The sequence below is a fragment of the Oncorhynchus keta genome, unplaced genomic scaffold (assembly GCF_023373465.1).
Source record: "Oncorhynchus keta strain PuntledgeMale-10-30-2019 unplaced genomic scaffold, Oket_V2 Un_contig_7046_pilon_pilon, whole genome shotgun sequence".
Lineage (NCBI taxonomy): Eukaryota > Metazoa > Chordata > Actinopteri > Salmoniformes > Salmonidae > Oncorhynchus > Oncorhynchus keta.
Genome location: NW_026289222.1, coordinates 1 through 21,778, shown reverse-complemented (window position 1 = coordinate 21,778; position 21,778 = coordinate 1). Strand labels below are relative to the sequence as shown.

The following is a 21,778-nucleotide window of genomic DNA, read 5'->3' as shown; positions in this document are numbered from 1 at the left end:
GAGGCTACAGGTAAGGCCGTGGTCCTCGGGGTCAGAGAGGCTACAGGTAAGGCCGTGGTCCTCGGGGTCAGAGAGGCTTCAGGTAAGGCCGTGGTCCTCGGGGTCAGAGAGGCTACAGGTAAGGCCGTGGTCCTCGGGGTCAGAGAGGCTACAGGTAAGGCCGTGGTCCTCGGGGTCAGAGAGGCTACAGGTAAGGCCGTGGTCCTCGGGGTCAGAGAGGCTACAGGTAAGGCCGTGGTCCTCGGGGTCAGAGAGGCTACAGGTAAGGCCGTGGTCCTCGGGGTCAGAGAGGCTACAGGTAAGGCCGTGGTCCTCGGGGTCAGAGAGGCTACAGGTAAGGCCGTGGTCCTCGGGGTCAGAGAGGCTCCAGGTAAGGCCGTGGTCCTCGGGGTCAGAGAGGCTACAGGTAAGGCCGTGGTCCTCGGGGTCAGAGAGGTTACAGGTAAGGCCGTGGTCCTCGGGGTCAGAGAGGCTACAGGTAAGGCCGTGGTCCTCGGGGTCAGAGAGGCTACAGGTAAGGCCGTGGTCCTCGGGGTCAGAGAGGCTACAGGTAAGGCCGTGGTCCTCGGGGTCAGAGAGGCTACAGGTAAGGCCGTGGTCCTCGGGGTCAGAGAGGCTACAGGTAAGGCCGTGGTCCTCGGGGTCAGAGAGGCTACAGGTAAGGCCGTGGTCCTCGGGGTCAGAGATGCTACAGGTAAGGCCGTGGTCCTCGGGGTCAGAGAGGCTACAGGTAAGGCCGTGGTCCTCGGGGTCAGAGAGGTTACAGGTCTGTCATCAATCTCGATCATTGGTATGAAAGGGGAAATCCAATGTCGCCAAAGAAAATATGGGTTGTTGAATATTATACTATTATATTACACACTATTTATGTATACCCTGTTTATAGATTAGTTAAGGACACAGAATGTCTGGTATTCCATCTCTCTGTCTTCCCATTTTACTCTCGCCATCTCTCTCGCTCTTTCTCCATCTCTCTATCTCTTTCTCCATCTCTCTCTCTCTTTCTCCATCTCTCTATCTCTTTCTCCATCTCTCTCTCTCTCTCTCTTTCTCCATCTCTCTCTCTCTCTCTTTCTCTTTCTCCATCTCTCTTTCTCTTTCTCCATCTATCTGTCTTTCCGTTATGGTCAATCTCTCCATCTCTTCTTGCAGCATTACAATAACTACATCCTGAAACCTCATTTGAAGTTAAATCAAAGAGGAATCCAAAAAGGATTAAAGTATGACAGTATGATTGGCTGAGAACAGCAGAACAGGGTCAGAGTATAGACGTGAGGGTTTAACAGCAGAACAGGGTCAGAGTATAGACGTGAGGGTTTAACAGCAGAACAGGGTCAGAGTATAGACGTGAGGGTTTAACAGCAGAACAGGGTCAGAGTGAGGGTTTAACAGCAGAACAGGGTCAGGGTTTAACAGCAGAACAGGGTCAGAGTATAGACGTGAGGGTTTAACAGCAGAACAGGGTCAGAGTATAGACGTGAGGGTTTAACAGCAGAACAGGGTCAGAGTATAGACGTGAGGGTTTAACAGCAGAACAGGGTCAGAGTATAGACGTGAGGGTTTAACAGCAGAACAGGGTCAGAGTATAGACGTGAGGGTTTAACAGCAGAACAGGGTCAGAGTATAGACGTGAGGGTTTAACAGCAGAACAGGGTCAGAGTTAGACGTGAGGGTTTAACAGCAGAACAGGGTCAGAGTATAGACGTGAGGGTTTAACAGCAGAACAGGGTCAGAGTATAGACGTGAGGGTTTAAGGGTCAGAGTAGCAGAACAGGGTCAGAGTATAGACGTGAGGGTTTAACAGCAGAACAGGGTCAGAGTATAGACGTGAGGGTTTAACAGCAGAACAGGGTCAGAGTATAGACGTGAGGGTTTAACAGCAGAACAGGGTCAGAGTATAGACGTGAGGGTTTAACAGCAGAACAGGGTCAGAGTATAGACGTGAGGGTTTAACAGCAGAACAGGGTCAGAGTATAGACGTGAGGGTTTAACAGCAGAACAGGGTCAGAGTATAGACGTGAGGGTTTAACAGCAGAACAGGGTCAGAGTATAGACGTGAGGGTTTAACAGCAGAACAGGGTCAGAGTATTGACGTGATGGTTTAAAGACACCTCTCACTTCCCTTTGAGAGGATGCTCAATTGAGTTGAAGGGTTAAAGGAGATTTAACCCCCTAGAAAAACAGTCAAACCAGTGTGTGTGTGTGTGCGTCAAACCACTTAAAAGCCCTGCTAAGCCAGCCCAGACCCCCTAGAGAGAGTGGAGCCCAGAGATGGTAGACAGCCATGTTGGAAAGGCTCATTAAAATGAGGACATAAAAGCCCATAGGATTAAAGTACACAGAGACAGAGTTGGTTGGTTGGCTTCATACCGTAGTTGGCTAATTCATGGTTGACTCATACATATCAGAGTGGGAGTCGATTGCCTGATGAGCAACCACAGAGGGAGAGTTAATGGGATAATTAATATCAGGACGAGAGATGATTGGCTAATGAGCAGAAAAAGCAGGAGCTAATTGCCCACCTAACCAACACAGAGGGCAAGTTGAGTAAATTCCAGTACACTATAGAATATATTCCACAAGAAACCTGGCATTTACAGGAACACCTCACCTCAGACGGGTAGGCTATGTGACATTACTGTAGGTCCAGTACACTATAGAATATATTCCACAAGAAACCTGGCATTTACAGGAACACCTCACCTCAGACGGGTAGGCTATGGGACATTACTGTAGGTCCAGTACACTATAAGAATATATTCCACAAGAAACCTGGCATTTACAGGAACACCTCACCTCAGACGGGTAGGCTATGGGACATTACTGTAGGTCCAGTACACTATAGAATATATTCCACAAGAAACCTGGCATTTACAGGAACACCTCACCTCAGACGGGTAGGCTATGGGACATTACTGTAGGTCCAGTACACTATAGAATATATTCCACAAGAAACCTGGCATTTACAGGAACACCTCACCTCAGACGGGTAGGCTATGGGACATTACTGTAGGTCCAGTACACTATAGAATATATTCCACAAGAAACCTGGCATTGACAGGAACACTTCACCTCAGACGGGTAGGCTATGGGACATTACTGTAGGTCCAGTACACTATAGAATATATTCCACAAGAAACCTGGCATTTACAGGAACACCTCACACACTCACTCAGACGGGTAGGCTATGGGACATTACTGTAGGTCCAGTACACTATAGAATATATTCCACAAGAAACCTGGCATTTACAGGAACACCTCACCTCAGACGGGTAGGCTATGGGACATTACTGTAGGTCCAGTACACTATAGAATATATTCCACAAGAAACCTGGCATTTACAGGAACACCTCACCTCAGACGGGTAGGCTATGGGACATTACTGTAGGTCCAGTACACTATAGAATATATTCCACAAGAAACCTGGCATTTACAGGAACACCTCACCTCAGACGGGTAGGCTATGTGACATTACTGTAGGTCCAGTACACTATAGAATATATTCCACAAGAAACCTGGCATTTACAGGAACACCTCACCTCAGACGGGTAGGCTATGGGACATTACTGTAGGTCCAGTACAGTCATACAGGCATGAGGGAATGGATGCCTTAGTCATAGACGTGGTACATGATACACTCTACATGCTGTATGGACACATAGTTTAAAAATATAGTACCCAGACATCCTGCACAGTAAAACACACACGCACGCACGCACGCACGCACGCACGCACACACATCCTTACATTTCACTTACAGCAGCACACACGTTACTAGTCAGACACACGTTACTAGTCAGACACACGTTACTAGTCAGACACACGTTACTAGTCAGACACACGTTACTAGTCAGACATATATTAGTCAGAAACCTGTTACTAATCAGACACACTAGTCAGACACGCTCCTTACTACCACGCGTTACTAGTCAGACACACGTTACTAGTCAGACACATTACTAATCAGACACACTAGTCAGACAGACGTTACTAGTCAGACACACGTTACTAGTCAGACACACGTTACTAATCAGACACACGTTACTAGTCAGAAACCTGGTCAGACACGCGTTACTTCAGAACACGCGTTACTAGTCAGACCTCAGACAGACGTTACTAGTCAGACACACGTTACTAGTCAGACACACGTTACTAGTCAGACACGCGTTACTAATCAGACACGCGTTACTAGTCAGACACGCGTTACTAATCAGACACGCGTTACTAATCAGACACGCGTTACTAGTCAGACACGCGTTACTAGTCAGACACGCGTTACTAGTCAGACACGCGTTACTAATCAGACACGCGTTACTAATCAGACACGCGTTACTAGTCAGACACACGTTACTAGTCAGACACGCGTTACTAGTCAGACACGCGTTACTAGTCAGACACACGTTACTAGTCAGACACGCGTTACTAGTCAGACACACGTTACTAGTCAGACACGCGTTACTAGTCAGACACACGTTACTAGTCAGACACACGTTACTAGTCAGACACGCGTTACTAGTCAGACACGCGTTACTAATCAGACACGCGTTACTAGTCAGACACGCGTTACTAGTCAGACACGCGTTACTAGTCAGACACGCGTTACTAGTCAGACACGCGTTACTAGTCAGACACACGTTACTAGTCAGACACACGTTACTAGTCAGACACACGTTACTAGTCAGACACACGTTACTAGTCAGACACACGTTACTAGTCAGACACACGTTACTAGTCAGACACACGTTGCTAGTCAGACACAGGTTGCTAGTCAGACACATTACTAATCAGACACACGTTACTAGTCAGTTACTAGTCAGACACACGTTACTAGTCAGACACACGTTACTAGTCAGACACACGTTACTAGTCAGACACACGTTACTAGTCAGACACACGTTACTAGTCAGACACACTAGTCAGACACGCGTTACTAATCAGACACACGTTACTAATCAGACACGCTGTTACTAGTCAGACACGCTGCGTTACTAGTCAGACACACGTTACTAGTCAGACACGCGTTACTAATCAGACACGCGTTACTAATCAGACACGCGTTACTAGTCAGACACGCGTTACTAGTCAGACACGCGTTACTAATCAGACACACGTTACTAGTCAGACACACGTTACTAGTCAGACACACGTTACTAGTCAGACACACGTTACTAGTCAGACACACGTTACTAGTCAGACACACGTTACTAGTCAGACACACGTTACTAGTCAGACACACGTTACTAGTCAGACACACGTTGCTAGTCAGACACAGGTTGCTAGTCAGACACACATTACTAATCAGACACACGTTACTAATCAGACACACGTTACTAATCAGACACACGTTACTAGTCAGACACACGTTACTAGTCACACACACGTTACTAGTCAGACACACGTTACTAGTCAGACACACGTTACTAGTCAGACACAGGTTGCTAGTCAGACACACATTACTAATCAGACACACGTTACTAGTCAGACACACGTTACTAGTCAGACACACGTTACTAGTCAGACACACGTTACTAGTCAGACACACGTTACTAGTCAGACAGTCAGACACAGGTTACTAGTCAGACACACATTACTAATCAGACAGACTAATCAGACACACGTTACTAATCAGACACACGTTACTAATCAGACACACGTTACAGTCAGACACACGTTACTAGTCAGACACACGTTACTAGTCAGACACACGTTACTAGTCAGACACACGTTACTAGTCAGACACAGGTTGCTAGTCAGACACACATTACTAATCAGACACACGTTACTAGTCAGACACACGTTACTAGTCAGACACTAGTCAGACACACGCGTACTAGTCAGACACACGTTACTAGTCAGACACACGTTACTAATCAGACACACACGCTGCGTTACTAGTCAGACACGTGTTACTAGTCAGACACACGTTACTAGTCAGACACTAGTCACGTCAGACACGTACTAGTCAGACACACGTTACTAGTCAGACACGCGTTACTAGTCAGACACGCGTTACGACACACGTTACTAGTCAGACACGCGTTACTAGTCAGACACACGTTACTAGTCAGACACGCGTTACTAATCAGACACACGTTACTAGTCAGACACACGTTACTAGTCAGACACACGTTACTAGTCAGACACACGTTACTAGTCAGACACACGTTACTAGTCAGACACACGTTACTAATCAGTCAGAGACACACGTTACTAGTCAGACACACGTTACTAGACACACGTCAGACACACGTTACTAGTCTAGTCAGACACAGGTTGCTAGTCAGACACACATTACTAATCAGACACACGTTACTAATCAGACACACGTTACTAGTCAGACACACGTTACTAGTCAGACACACGTTACTAGTCAGACACACGTTACTAGTCAGACACACGTTACTAGTCAGACACAGGTTGCTACTAATCAGACACACGTTACTAATCAGACACACGTTACTAGTCAGACACACGTTACTAGTCAGACACACGTTACTAGTCAGACACACGTTACTAGTCAGACACACGTTACTAGTCAGACACAGGTTACTAGTCAGACACACGTCAGACACAGGTTGCTAGTCAGACACACATTACTAATCAATTACTAGTCAGACACACGTTACTAGTCAGACACACGTTACTAGTCAGACACACGTCAGTCAGACACACGTTACTAGTCAGACACACGTCAGACACAGGTTGCTAGTCAGACACACGTTACTAGTCAGACACAGGTTACTAGCAGACACACGTTACTAGTCAGACACACATTACTAATCAGACACACGTTACTAGTCAGACACACGTTACTAGTCAGACACAGGTTGCTAGTCAGACACACGTTACTAGTCAGACACACGTTACTAGTCAGACACACGTTACTAGTCAGACACACGTTACTAGTCAGACACACGTTACTAGTCAGACACACGTTACTAATCAGACACTAAAGTGACATGCCCAAAATAGGAAGTGATCTGCCATAATAACACAGCCATCGTCCCATAAATCCACACAACTCCTTTTCTCTGAGGACCACATATCCTCATAAAACAGGATATGTATATGGTGTAACGTAGGGACCTACTAATTATATAGGTGTACACTGAGTCGACTAAACATTAGGAACACCTGCTCCTTCTATGACATAGACTGACCAGGTGAATCTAGGTGAATGCTATGATCCCTTACTGGCGTCACTTGTTAAAACCACTTCAATCAGTGTAGATGAAGAGGAAACATGTTAACATGATTTTTAAGCCTTTAGACAGTTGAGACATGGATTGTGTATGTGTGTTATTCAGAGGGTGACTGGACAATATAAAATATTGAAGTGCCTTTGAACAGGGTATGGTAGTAGGTGCCAGGGACACTGGTTTGGGTCAAGAACTGCAAGAACTGGGTTTTTCACGTTCAATAGTTTCCCGTGTTCATCAAGAAATACATCCAGAAAACTTGACAACTGCATTGAAGTCAACATGGACCAGCATCCCTGTGGAACGCGTCGACACCTTGTAGAGTCCATGCCCTGACAAATTGAGGATGTTCTGAGAGCAAAAAACTGATGGGGAGGTGCAACTCAATATTAGGAAGATGTTCTGAATGTTTTGTACACTCAGTGTATATAGATACCGCATGGAATTAAATAAATAATGTCAATATAAGTCAGTTATGTTACAGCAAACGATACAGTCAGTACCATTACCCTAAACGATACAGTCAGTACAGTTACCCTAAACGATACAGTCAGTACCGTTACCCTAAACGATACAGTCAGTACCGTTACCCTAAACGATACAGTCAGTGCAGTTACCCTAAACGATACAGTCAGTACAGTTACCCTAAACGATACAGTCAGTACCGTTACCCTAAACGATACAGTCAGTGCAGTTACCCTAAACGATACAGTCAGTGCAGTTACCCTAAACGATACAGTCAGGACAGTTACCCTAAACGATACAGTCAGTACAGTTACCCTAAACGATACAGTCAGTACAGTTACCCTAAACGATACAGTCAGTACCGTTACCCTAAACGATACAGTCAGTGCAGTTACCCTAAACGATACAGTCAGTACCGTTACCCTAAACGATACAGTCAGTGCAGTTACCCTAAACGATACAGTCAGTGCAGTTACCCTAAACGATACAGTCAGTGCAGTTACCCTAAACGATACAGTCAGTACAGTTACCCTAAACGATACAGTCAGTACCGTTACCCTAAACGATACAGTCAGTGCAGTTACCCTAAACGATACAGTCAGTGCAGTTACCCTAAACGATACAGTCAGTACAGTTACCCTAAATGATACAGTCAGTACAGTTACCTTAAACGATACAGTCAGTACAGTTACCCTAAACGATACAGTCAGTGCAGTTACCTAAACGATACAGTCATTGCAGTTACCCTAAACGATACAGTCAGTGCAGTTACCTAAACGATACAGTCAGTGCAGTTACCCTAAACGATACAGTCAGTGCAGTTACCTAAACGATACAGTCAGTGCACCCTAAACGATACAGTCAGTACAGTTACCCTAAACGATACAGTCAGTACCGTTACCCTAAACGATACAGTCAGTACAGTTACCCTAAACGATACAGTCAGTACCTTAAAACGATACAGTCAGTACCGTTACCTAAACGATACAGTCAGTACCGTTACCTAAACGATACAGTCAGTACCGTTACCCTAAACGATACAGTCCGTACCGTTACCCTAAACGATACAGTCAGTCCGTACCGTTACCTAAACGATACAGTCAGTACCGTTACCTAAACGATACAGTCAGTACCGTTACCCTAAACGATACAGTCAGTACCGTTACCTAAACGATACAGTCAGTACAGTTACCCTAAACGATACAGTCAGTACAGTTACCCTAAACGATACAGTCAGTACAGTTACCCTAAACGATACAGTCAGTACAGTTACCCTAAAACGATACAGTCAGTACAGTTACCCTAAACGATACAGTCAGTAGAGTTACCCTAAACGATACAGTCAGTAGAGTTACCTAAACGATACAGTCAGTACAGTTACCCTAAACGATACAGTCAGTACAGTTACCTAAACGATACAGTCAGTACAGTTACCCTAAACGATGCAGTCAGTACAGTTACCTAAACGATACAGTCAGTACAGTTACCCTAAACGATACAGTCAGTACCATTACCCTAAACGATACAGTCAGTACAGTTACCCTAAACGATACAGTCAGTACCGTTACCCTAAACGATACAGTCAGTGCAGTTACCCTAAACGATACAGTCAGTGCAGTTACCCTAAACGATACAGTCAGTACAGTTACCCTAAACGATACAGTCAGTACCGTTACCCTAAACGATACAGTCAGTGCAGTTACCCTAAACGATACAGTCAGTGCAGTTACCCTAAACGATACAGTCAGTGCAGTTACCCTAAACGATACAGTCAGTACAGTTACCCTAAACGATACAGTCAGTGCAGTTACCCTAAACGATACAGTCAGTGCAGTTACCCTAAACGATACAGTCAGTGCAGTTACCCTAAACGATACAGTCAGTACCGTTACCCTAAACGATACAGTCAGTGCAGTTACCCTAAACGATAAGTCAGTGCAGTTACTCTAAACGATACAGTCAGTACAGTTACCCTAAACGATACAGTCAGTACCGTTACCTAAACGATACAGTCAGTACAGTTACCCTAAACGATACAGTCAGTACAGTTACCGTAACGAAAGTCAGTACCCTAAACGATACAGTCAGTACAGTTACCCTAAACGATACAGTCAGTACAGTTACCCTAAACGATACAGTCAGTACCATTACCCTAAATGATACAGTCAGTACCGTTACCCTAAACAATACAGTCAGTACAGTTACCTAAATGATACAGGCAGTACAGTTACCCTAAACGATACAGTCAGTGCAGTTACCTAAACGATACAGTCAGTACAGTTACCCTAAACGATACAGTCAGTACAGTTACCTAAACGATACAGTCAGTGCAGTTACCTAAATGATACAGTCAGTACAGTTACCCTAAACGATACAGTCAGTACAGTTACTCTAAACGTACAGTCAGTACCGTTACCTAAACGATACAGTCAGTACAGTTATCCTAAACGATACAGTCCGTACCGTTACCCTAAACGATACAGTCAGTACCGTTACCCTAAACGATACAGTCAGTACAGTTACCCTAAACGATACAGTCAGTACCGTTACCCTAAATGATACAGTCAGTACCGTTACCCTAAACAATACAGTCAGTACAGTTACCCTAAACGATACAGGCAGTACAGTTACCCTAAACGATACAGTCAGTGCAGTTACCCTAAACGATACAGTCAGTACAGTTACCCTAAACGATACAGTCAGTACAGTTACCCTAAACGATACAGTCAGTACAGTTACCCTAAACGATACAGTCAGTACAGTTACCCTAAACGATACAGTCAGTACCGTTACCGTAAACGATACAGTCAGTACAGTTACAACGATACAGTCAGTACGTACCCTAAACGATACAGTCAGTACAGTTACCCTAAACGATACAGTCAGTACCGTTACCTAAACGATACAGTCAGTACCGTTACCCTAAACGATACAGTCAGTACAGTTACCCTAAACGATACAGGCAGTACAGTTACCCTAAACGATACAGTCAGTGCAGTTACCTAAACGATACAGTCAGTACAGTTACCCTAAACGATACAGTCAGTACAGTTACCCTAAACGATACAGTCAGTACAGTTACCCTAAACGATACAGTCAGTACAGTTACCTAAACGATACAGTCAGTACCGTTACCTAAACGATACAGTCAGTACAGTTACCTAAACGATACAGTCAGTACAGTTACCCTAAACGATACAGTCAGTACAGTTACCCTAAACGATCAGTACCAGTCAGTACAGTTACCCTAAACGATACAGTCAGTACCTAAACGATACAGTCAGTACAGTTACCCTAAACGATACAGTCAGTACAGTTACCCTAAACGATACAGTCAGTACAGTTACCCTAAACGATACAGTCAGTACAGTTACCCTAAACGATACAGTCAGTACCGTTACCCTAAACGATACAGTCAGTACAGTTACCCTAAACGATACAGTCAGTACAGTTACCCTAAACGATACAGTCAGTACAGTTACCCTAAACGATACAGTCAGTACAGTTACCCTAAACGATACAGTCAGTACAGTTACCCTAAACGATGCAGTCAGTACAGTTACCTAAAACGATACAGTCAGTGCAGTTACCCTAAACGATACAGTCAGTACAGTTACCTAAACAATACAGTCAGTACCCTAAACGATACAGTCAGTTTACCTAAACGATACAGTCAGTGCAGTTACCCTAAACGATACAGTCAGGGACAGTTACCCTAAACGATACAGTCAGTACAGTTACCTAAACGATACAGTCAGTACAGTTACCCTAAACGATACAGTTACCGTTACCTAAACGATACAGTCAGTAGTTACCTAAACGATACAGTCAGTACCGTTACCTAAACGATACAGTCAGTGCAGTTACCTAAACGATACAGTCAGTGCAGTTACCCTAAACGATCAGTCAGTGCAGTTACCCTAAACGATAGTCAGTACAGTTACCCTAAACGATACAGTCAGTACCGTTACCCTAAACGATACAGTCAGTGCAGTTACCCTAAACGATACAGTCAGTGCAGTTACCCTAAACGATACAGTCAGTGCAGTTACCCTAAACGATACAGTCAGTACAGTTACCCTAAACGATACAGTCAGTACAGTTACCCTAAATGATACAGTCAGTACCGTTACCCTAAACGATACAGTCAGTGCAGTTACCCTAAACGATACAGTCATTGCAGTTACCCTAAACGATACAGTCAGTGCAGTTACCCTAAACGATACAGTCAGTACCGTTACCCTAAACGATACAGTCAGTGCAGTTACCCTAAACGATACAGTCAGTGCAGTTACCCTAAACGATACAGTCAGTGCAGTTACCCTAAACGATTACCCTAAACGATACAGTCAGTACCGTTACCCTAAGCGATACAGTCAGTACAGTTACCCTAAACGATACAGTCAGTACAGTTACCGTAAACGATACAGTCAGTACCGTTACCTAAACGATACAGTCAGTACCGTTACCCTAAACGATACAGTCAGTACCGTTACCCTAAACGATACAGTCCGTGTTACCTAAACGATTCAGTACCGTTACCCTAAACGATACAGTCAGTACAGTTACCCTAAACGTACAGTCAGTACCGTTACCCTAAATGATACAGTCAGTACCGTTACCCTAAACAATACAGTCAGTACAGTTACCCTAAACGATACAGGCAGTACAGTTACCCTAAACGATACAGTCAGTGCAGTTACCTAAACGATACAGTCAGTACAGTTACCTAAACGATACAGTCAGTACAGTTACCCTAAACGATACAGTCAGTACAGTTACCCTAAACGATACAGTCAGTACAGTTACCCTAAACGTCAGTCAGTACCGTTACCTAAACGATACAGTCAGTACAGTTACCCTAAACGATACAGTCAGTACAGTTACCCTAAACGATACAGTCAGTACAGTTACCCTAAACGATACAGTCAGTACAGTTACCTAAACGATACAGTCAGTACCGTTACCCTAAACGATACAGTCACAGTTACCTAAACGATACAGTCAGTACAGTTACCCTAAACGATACAGTCAGTACAGTTACCCTAAACGATACAGTCAGTACAGTTACCCTAAACGATACAGTCAGTACAGTTACCTAAACGATGCAGTCAGTACAGTTACCCTAAACGATTCAGTACAGTTACCCTAAACGATACAGTCAGTACAGTTACCCTAAACGATACAGTCAGTACCGTTACCTAAACGATACAGTCCTTATCGTTACCCGAACGATACAGTCAGAACAGTTACCCTAAACGATACAGTCAGTACAGTTACCCTAAACGATACAGTCAGTACAGTTACCTAAACGATACAGTCAGTACGATACAGTCAGTACCGTTACCTAAACGATGCAGTCAGTACAGTTACCCTAAACGATACAGTCAGTACAGTTACCCTAAACGATACAGTCAGTAAGTTACCCTAAACGATACAGTCAGTACCGTTACAACGATACAGTCCGTAACGTTACCCGAAACGATACAGTCAGTAGTTACCCTAAATTATACAGTCAGTACCGTTACCCTAAACGATACAGTCAGTACCGTAAACAATACAGTCAGTACCGTTACCGTAAACGATACAGTCAGTACAGTTACCCTAAACGACACAGTCATAGAAAATTGTGAATAACTCACCACAGGTTAATGAAAAGGTTGTGCTTGAAAGGATGGGTTGCAATGTTGGGTTGTAATTGGAGAGTCTCAGACTTAAATATCTTTCCACACAGTCTGTGCCTGTATTTCGTTTTCAGGCTAGTGAGGGCCGAGAATCCACTCTCACATAGGTACGTGGTTGCAAAGGGCATCAGAGTCTTAACAGTCTGTGCCTGTATTTGCCAAGGCAGAATACTCTGAGCACAGTCCAATCCAGAAATCTGGCAGTGGCTTCTGATTAAATGACATGTTCACAGAACCGCTTGTTGCAATTTGGATGAGGCTCTTGGTAAGTGGACTGGAGTCAGAGCATGAAAGGGATAACAAATCCAGTTGTTTGTGTCATCTGTTTCAGGAAAGAACCTGCGTAATTGCTCACCCAACGCACTCAGGTGCTTCGCTATGTCACACTTGACATTGTCCGTAAGCTTGAGTTCATTTGCACAAAAAAATACAATGATGGAAAGACCTGTGTGTTGTCTTTGTTAATGCAGACAGAGAAGAGCTCCAACCTCTTAATCAATTTTGTCCCGCACATTGAATATTGTTGCGGAGAGTCCCTGTAATGCTAGATTCAGATCATTCAGGTGAGAAAAACATCACCCAGATAGGCCAGTCGTGTGAGAAACTCGTCATTATGCAAGCGGTCAGACAAGTGAAAGTTATGGTCAGTAAAGAACTTTAAGCTCGTCTCTCAATTTAAAAAATGTGTCAATACTTTGCCCCTTGACAACCAGCACACTTCTTTATGTTGTAAAGCGTTACATGGTCGCTGCCCATATCACTGCATAGTGCAGAAAATACACAAGAGTTCAGGGGCCTTGCTTTAACAAAGTTAACAATTTTCACTGTAGTGTCCAAAACGTCTTTCAAGCTGTCAGCCATTCCCTTGGCAGAAAGAGCCTCTCGGTGGATGCTGCAGTGAAACCAAGTGGCGTCGGGAGCAACTGCTTGCACTTGCGTTACCACTCCACTATGTCTCCCTGTCATGGCTTTGCGCCATCAGAACAAATACCAACATATCTTGACCACCAGAGTCCATTTGATGTCACAAAGCTGTCCAGTATTTTAAAAATATCATCCCCTGTTGTCCTGGTTTCTAGTGGTTTGCAGAAGAGGATGTCTTCCTTAATTGACCTCCCATAAACGTAACGGACATATACCAGGAGCTCTGCCAGGCCCGCCACGTCTGTTGAGTCATCCATCTTTTCTACAGAATTCACTGGCTTGTATGCAAAGCAGTAATTGTTTCAAAAGTTCTGCTGCCATGTCACTGATGCGTCGTGAAACAGTGTTGTTGGATGAAGGCATTGTCTGTATAGTTTTTGGGCCTTTTCCCCCAGCATTGTCCAAGCCACATCTGTGGTAGCAGGAAGAATTAAGTCCTCCACAATAGTATGGGGCTTGCCTGTTCTTGCTACTTAGTAGCTCACGATATAAGACGCTTCTAGCCCCTGCTTTTAATGGTATCTGTTGCTTTTATACATGTCTTACTACTCAAATTCTTTACTACTTACTACTCAAATTATTTATACATTTTTGAGCAAAAGGAAATGAGTAGCAGCTACGTTTGGCTACATATGGACTGTTAGTGGAATTCCTGCGAGAGAGTAACGGTTAATGTGATTGGATGTCATTATTATTTGACTAGGCTACCTGAATTTGGAAGTTGTGTTGTTATTTCGCTGAACACTAATTTTTATTTATTGGCGGTGAAACGAGGCTAGTCAGGTGAGGAAAAAACCTCACCCAAACGTTGGAAAATGTAAATGGACTGTAGTGGTCAGCGAAATAACAACACAACTTTCAAATTAGCCACCGTGCTTCTACACCTGCTTCTACACCTGCATTGCTTGCTGTTTGGGGTTTTAGGCTGGGTTTCTGTACAGCACTTTGAGATATCAGCTGATGTACGAAGGGCTATATAAATAAATACATTTGATTTGATTTGATTTATTTGTGACTGGTGCGATATGGGTTTTGTGTCCATGTATTTTTTTGTATGCCGGTAGTTAAATACATTAAATGGCTCCAGCTATTTACCAAGTTCTGCTCTCCTGCGTTTGACTTCCATGCCATCAGTTACGCACCCCATGATAATGATATTCAGTACTGTTACCTAAATGATACAGTACCCTAAATGTTAGTCATTAACATTACCTAACTGATAGTCAGTAACATTATAAATGTTAGTCATTAACATTAACCTAAATGATACAGTCAGTAGCGTTACCCAAATGTTAGTCATGAACATTACCCTACATGATGCAGTCAGTAACATTACCCTACAGATGCAAGTAACATTTATCCTACATGATGCAGTAAACATTACCTAAATGGTAGTCATTAACATTACCTAAATGTCATTAACATTAACCTAAATGATACAGTCAGTAGCGTTACCTAAATGTTAGTCATGAACATTACCTACATGATGCAGTCAGTAACATTACCCTACATGATGCAGTCAGTAACATTATCCTACATGATGCAGTCAGTAACATTACCTAAATGGTAGTCATTAACATTACCCTAAATGTTAGTCATTAACATCACCTAAATGTTAGTCATTAACATTACCCTAAATGGCAGTCAGTAACATTACCTAAATGATAGTCAGTAACATTACCTAAATGTTAGTCATTAACATTAGCCTAAATGTTAGTCATTAACATTACCTAAATGGCAGTCAGTAACATTACCTAAATGTTAGTCATTAACATTAACCTAAATGATACAGTCAGTAGCGTTACCTAAATGTTAGTCATGAACATTACCCTACATGATGCAGTCAGTAACATTACCCTACATGATGCAGTCAGTAACATTACCCTACATGATGCAGTCAGTAACATTACCCTAAATGGTAGTCATTAACATGACCCTAAATGTTAGTCATTAACATGACCCTAAATGTTAGTCATTAACATACCTAAATGGCAGTCAGTAACATTACCTAAATGATAGTCAGTAACATTACCTAAATGTTAGTCATTAACATTAGCCTAAATGTTAGTCATTAACATTACCTAAATGGCAGTCAGTAACATTACCTAAATGATAGTAATTAACATTACCCTAAATGTTAGTCATTAACATTAGCCTAAATGTTAGTCATTAACATTACCCTAAATTATACAGTCAGTAATATTAATCTAAATGTTAGTACCGTTACCTAAATGATCGAGTCAGTAACATGACCCTAAATGATCGAGTCAGTAACATTACCCTAAATGATCGAGTCAGTAACATTACCTAAATGATCGAGTCAGTAACATTACCCTAAATGATCGAGTCAGTAACATTACCCTAAATGATACAGTCAGTAACATTACCCTAAATGATACAGTCAGTAACATTACCCTAAATGATACAGTCAGTAACATTACCCTAAATGATACAGTCAGTAACATTACCCTAAATGATACAGTCAGTAACATTACCCTAAATGATACAGTCAGTAACATTACCCTAAATGATACAGTCAGTAACATTACCCTAAATGATACAGTCAGTAACATTACCCTAATGATACAGTAAGTAACATTACCCTAAATGATCGAGTCAGTAACATTACCCTAACCCTCCCTAACATTACCCAAACCCTCCCTAACCCGGACGACGCTAGGCCAATTGTGTGTCGGCTCATGGACCTCCCGGTCACGGCCGGCTGCGACAGAGCCTGGGCTCGAACCCAGAGTCTCTGGTGGCACAGCTAGCACTGCGATGCAGTATCTTAGACTGCACCACCCGGGAGGCCCCACTGGCCCAACGCTCTTAACCGCTAGGTTACCTGCCACCATAGACCTTCTTATCATCTACCTTCTCATCATAAACGATGCCTGGGCGTATCTCAGGGGCCTGGTAGCCCGGCGTGCCCTCCACACCCAGTGCCCCTCGTGGAAGGACTGGCGCGAGATGCCGTAGTCTGACAGCTTGATATTCACCGGGTCACACACCTAGGATGAGACCAAGAAGGATTATACAAACATACAACACTATTGTTACTACTGGGTGGGCGAAAACACTTCTGGTTTTCATCCTCTCCTTCTCATCAGGGACTGATTCAGACCTGGGACACCAGGTGAGTGTATTTAACTACCAGGTAAAAACACAACAAACTGAAGTGTTTAGGCTTTCCAGGACTGGAATTGAACGGCCCAGACATAGTGGCTAGGGGTCGATTTCTAATTCTGCCCCTCATACTAATCACCTACCTCCAGGGACCACACCAGGATGTTGTCTGACTTGAGGTCACAGAAGATGATGTTCTTCCTGTGCAGGTAGGCCAGCCCCGCTGCAATCTGATAGGCTGCCTTGAAGGTGAGCATGTGACCCAGGGGCATGTACCTGGAGCCTGATGGGGAGGGGGGGTTGAGTTAAAAGGGCAAGTTTAAAATGTTTTCATAACTTGTGTAGAGAAGATTCTCAGCATTAGGGACCTAACTAGCTGTGGATCTCTCTCTCTCTCTCGCGTCTCTCTCCTGTCTGCCTGTCTGGCATGTCAGTCTGTCTCTCTCTCTCTCCCTGTCTGGCGTGTCAGTCTGTCTCTCTCTCCCTGTCTGCCTGTCTGGCGTGTCAGTCTGTCTCTCCCTGTCTGCCTGTCCGTGTCAGTCTGTCTGTCTGCCTGTCTGGCGTGTCAGTCTGTCTCTCTCTCTTTCTACCTGTTCATACCTTTATGTCTGTCCTCCAGCACAATGTTGAGGCTGCCCAGGGAGCCAGCTGCAGGGCGAAGCAGAGCGGGTGAATACTGATTCCCACCAGCAGCACGATGCACGGGTGCTGTAGGGAGTGGAGCATGCTGGTCTCCTGGCGGAACTCTGAGAAGCTCCGGCACGCGTCCATGGACTGAAAATGCTTCATCATGGTGTCTGGTGGAGGGACGGGAGGGTTGTGAGGAGAGGGGGTGGGGTCAGGAGAGGAGAGGGGGGGTGGGGTCAGGAGAGGGAGGATGGGAGGGGGGGTGGGGTCAGGAGAATAGGAGGGGAGGGGGTGAGGAGAGGGGGGTGGGGTCAGGGGAGGAGGAGGAGGGGGTGAGAGAGGGGGTGGGGTCAGGAGAGGAGGAAGGGGAGGGGGTGAGGTCAGGAGAGGAGGAGAAGAGGGGGTGGGGTCAGGAGAGGAGGAGGGAGGGGGATGAGGAGGGGGATGGGGTCAGGAGAGGAGGGTAGGGTCAGGAGGAGGGGAGGAGGGGGGTAGGGTCAGGAGAGGAGGAGGGAAGGTGGGTGAGGAGAGGGGGGTGGGGTCAGGAGAGGAGGAGGAGGGGGTGAGGAGAGGGGGTGGGGTCAGGAGAGGAGGAGGGGGGTGAGGAGGGGGGTGGGGTCAGGAGAGGAGGGGTGGGGTCAGGGAGGGAGGAAGGGGGTGGGGTGAGGAGTGTGGGGTCAGGAGAGGAGGAGGGGAGTGGGATCAGGGGAGGAGAAGTGGAGTGAGGGGAGGGGGGTGGGGTCAGGAGAGGAGGAAGGGGAGGGGTGAGGTCAGGAGAGGAAGAGAAGAGGGGGTGGGGTCAGGAGAGGAGGAGGGATGAGGAGAGGGGATGGGGTCAGGAGAGGAGGGGGTAGGGTCAGGAGAGGAGGAGAGGGGGTAGGGTCAGGAGAGGAGGAGGGAGGTGGGTGAGGAGAGGGGGTGGGGTCAGGAGAGGAGGAGGAGAGGGGGGGTGAGGAGAGGGGGTGGGGTCAGGAGAGGGAGGGGTGGGGTCAGGAGAGGAGGAAGGGGGTGGGGTGAGGAGTGTGGGGTCAGGAAGAGGAGGAGGGGAGTGGGATCAGGGGAGGAGAAGTGGAGTGAGGGGAGGGGGGGGGTCAGGAGAGGGAGGAGGGGGGTGGGGTCAGGAGAGGCGGAAGGGGTGGGGTGAGGAGTGTGGGGTCAGGAGAGGGAGGAGGGGAGTGGGGTCAGGGGAGGAGAAGTGGAGTGAGGGGAGGGTGGGGTCAGGAGAGGAGAGGAGGAGGGGAGTGGGGTGAGGAGAGGGGGTGGGGTCAGGAGAGGAGAGGAGAGGGGAGTGAGGTAAGGAGAGGGGGTGGGGTCAGGAGAGGAGAGGAGAGGGAGTGAGGTAAGGAGAGGGGATGGGGTCAGGAGAGGAGAAGGGGGTCAAGAGAGGAGAAAGGGGTGTGTGGGTCAGGAAGGGGAGGAGAGGAAAGATAAGTCACACATCAAATCACATTTTATTTGTCATATGCACCAAAAATCTTACCAGCCCTTAAAAAATACAGTTTTAAGAAAAAATAAGACTTAAGAAAATATTTACTAAATAAACTAAAGAAGAAAATTAAAGAGCAACAATAAAATAACAATAAGCAGGCTATATACAGGGGTACTGGTATTGAGTCAGTGTGTGGGGTACAAGTTAGTCGAGGTCATTGAGGTAATATGTACATGTAGGTAGAGGTAAAGTGACTATGTATAGATAATAAACGGTGAGTAACAGCAGCATTAAAAAAGGGAGGGTCAATGCAAATAGTCTGGGTAGCCATTTGATGAGCTGTTCAGCAGTCTTATAGCTTGGGGATAGAAGATGTTAACAGGAACATCTGGGATTGGTACATCCCTTTTTGGACAAAAATCTATGAATTATAACCATTGATTCTTGAGGAATGTAACTTATAACATGAGTGGTAATATTTCTCAGACCCATTCCTCAGCTGTTTACCAAATAATAGATAGATGTGTGTGTGTGTATATATGTATGTTGACATGTGTGTGTGTTGACACGTGTGTGTTAATGGTTTTGGTTACAGGTGCCTGCTGTGCCGGGGTCCTCTTTTTCCATAAAGGCTAATGAGAAGTATTAGGTTTCTGGTTTTCGACAGCGCTGTACTCAACCTCCACACCAGGGTTGGAAACTAGATTCAGCAACAGGACGATTTTTGTCAGAGCGAATGGTTGGGAGGACGGAAAATAATCATAAGAATTTGAACACAGCAAACGGACCACAACTAAGCCCAAATATATATATATTTTTTTACATGTCTCTTTTTAATTCGTGGGAATACTTGTGAACAGATTGCCTAAATATATATATTTTTTGTTTTTTAATACGTTTGTTTGCCTAAATATATATATTTTTGTTTGTTTGTTGAATTCCCTGGTGATTTTACAGATTTAAATCAGTTTGCTGGCCGGTTTTGGCCAGTTTTGGCCGGTTTTTGGCCTGTTGACCCCTGCTCAACACCGGCCTACATACAGCATAGCAGACCCCTGGTTCACGCCCAGCTCGGGCAGACAGGAAAGGAAGATATACTGTTACATATACAGTGTGATGTCTGTATGGCTTTTGACCACTTGCTGCAAAGCAAATTGCTCTTTGAGGCTAACTCTTTTTACCACGACAGTGCAGAATGTCCGACCTGGTCTAGAGTCACTAGGACTGGAACAATAGAGTTTGACCCCTTGGTCCAATCAGATCAGCAGGGTTATTTCAGATCACCTTGGGGATTGACCTCAGAAAGTGGGGATGGACAGAGAGAGAGAGAGAGAGGGATAAAAGAGAGAGAGCAAGGAGGAGAAAAGAAAGAGAGAGAGAGAAAAGAGAGAGAGAACGAGGGAGGGCTAGAAGAAAAAGAGAGGAATGGGAAGAGACAGAGACAAAAGAGGGGAGAGGGCTGGAAGCGAGAGAGATGGTGGTAGGAGAGAGAGAGAGAGGGACTGGGAGATGGATTAATTCTATTTTCCCAGTGTGTGAGAGTACTGGGTAATGCTGACTTTACTCCTGCAGTATATCACTGTTCTGTCACATCAGACAGAGCTTAAAAAAAGATAGTTGCCAACGTCCTCTCCATCCAGAAAAGGAAAGGATAACGTTTGGATAATGTTGTTTGGAATTACATGTAGATAATGGTCTCTGGAAACATGGGATATACTAGTGTGTATAAACTGCACAAATCTCCCCTCTGTAACGCCTGTATGAACACAGGATATACCCACACACACCCCAATAGGCTGCTATTTCAACATGGTTGTGTGTATGGGTGGAGGTTCAGCATTGGCATTTTAGAAAATGTCCTTAATATGTCTGCCTTAAGTGTGGAATGATAAGTGTTTCACAATGTAAACAAAGTGATGTATATACAAAAAAATAAATGCATTCTGATACATAATTGCATTCGTAGGGGGCAGCCTACCTATTTTTCAACCAAAGCTGGTCTGTCTTTTGTTGTAAAATTGGAAGGCTGCACCCTGGTTGGTAAAGGCTGCCATTTTCTGGTTGGTAAAAACCTACATTGGTGGCTTAATTTCAGTTTATGTACCATCTAAACCGCTGCCAAATGTCTTTTCAATAACAATACATAGTATTTTCAGCTGTTTGAAGCTTGTGGACAAAACTGAAAGTAAGAGACTCAAAAGCAAGTCTCCATTGAGGTTGCGAGGGAGGGGGGAGAGTTGTTTGAATTCAGGCTGCGTTGTTGCAATTCGCCTTGCTTCCTTAAGGGGGCTTCATTTTAGATGATGCCCCTTTCTCTCATATCT

General features: G+C 44.9%; 1 pseudogene across 1 annotated transcript in view; it reads right to left on the bottom strand.

The window, feature by feature from the left end:
- LOC127926167 (leucine-rich repeat serine/threonine-protein kinase 1-like) overlaps positions 1–18,195 on the bottom strand; it is a 66,557-nt pseudogene extending 48,362 nt beyond the window's left edge. The window contains exons 1-3 of the transcript XR_008123507.1: positions 17,999–18,195; positions 17,542–17,681; positions 17,147–17,283 (exon numbers count right to left, since the gene is read on the bottom strand). The product of XR_008123507.1 is annotated as a leucine-rich repeat serine/threonine-protein kinase 1-like (transcript). The remainder of the gene's footprint in view (positions 1–17,146; positions 17,284–17,541; positions 17,682–17,998) is intronic.
- Positions 18,196–21,778: the final 3,583 nt, after the last annotated feature.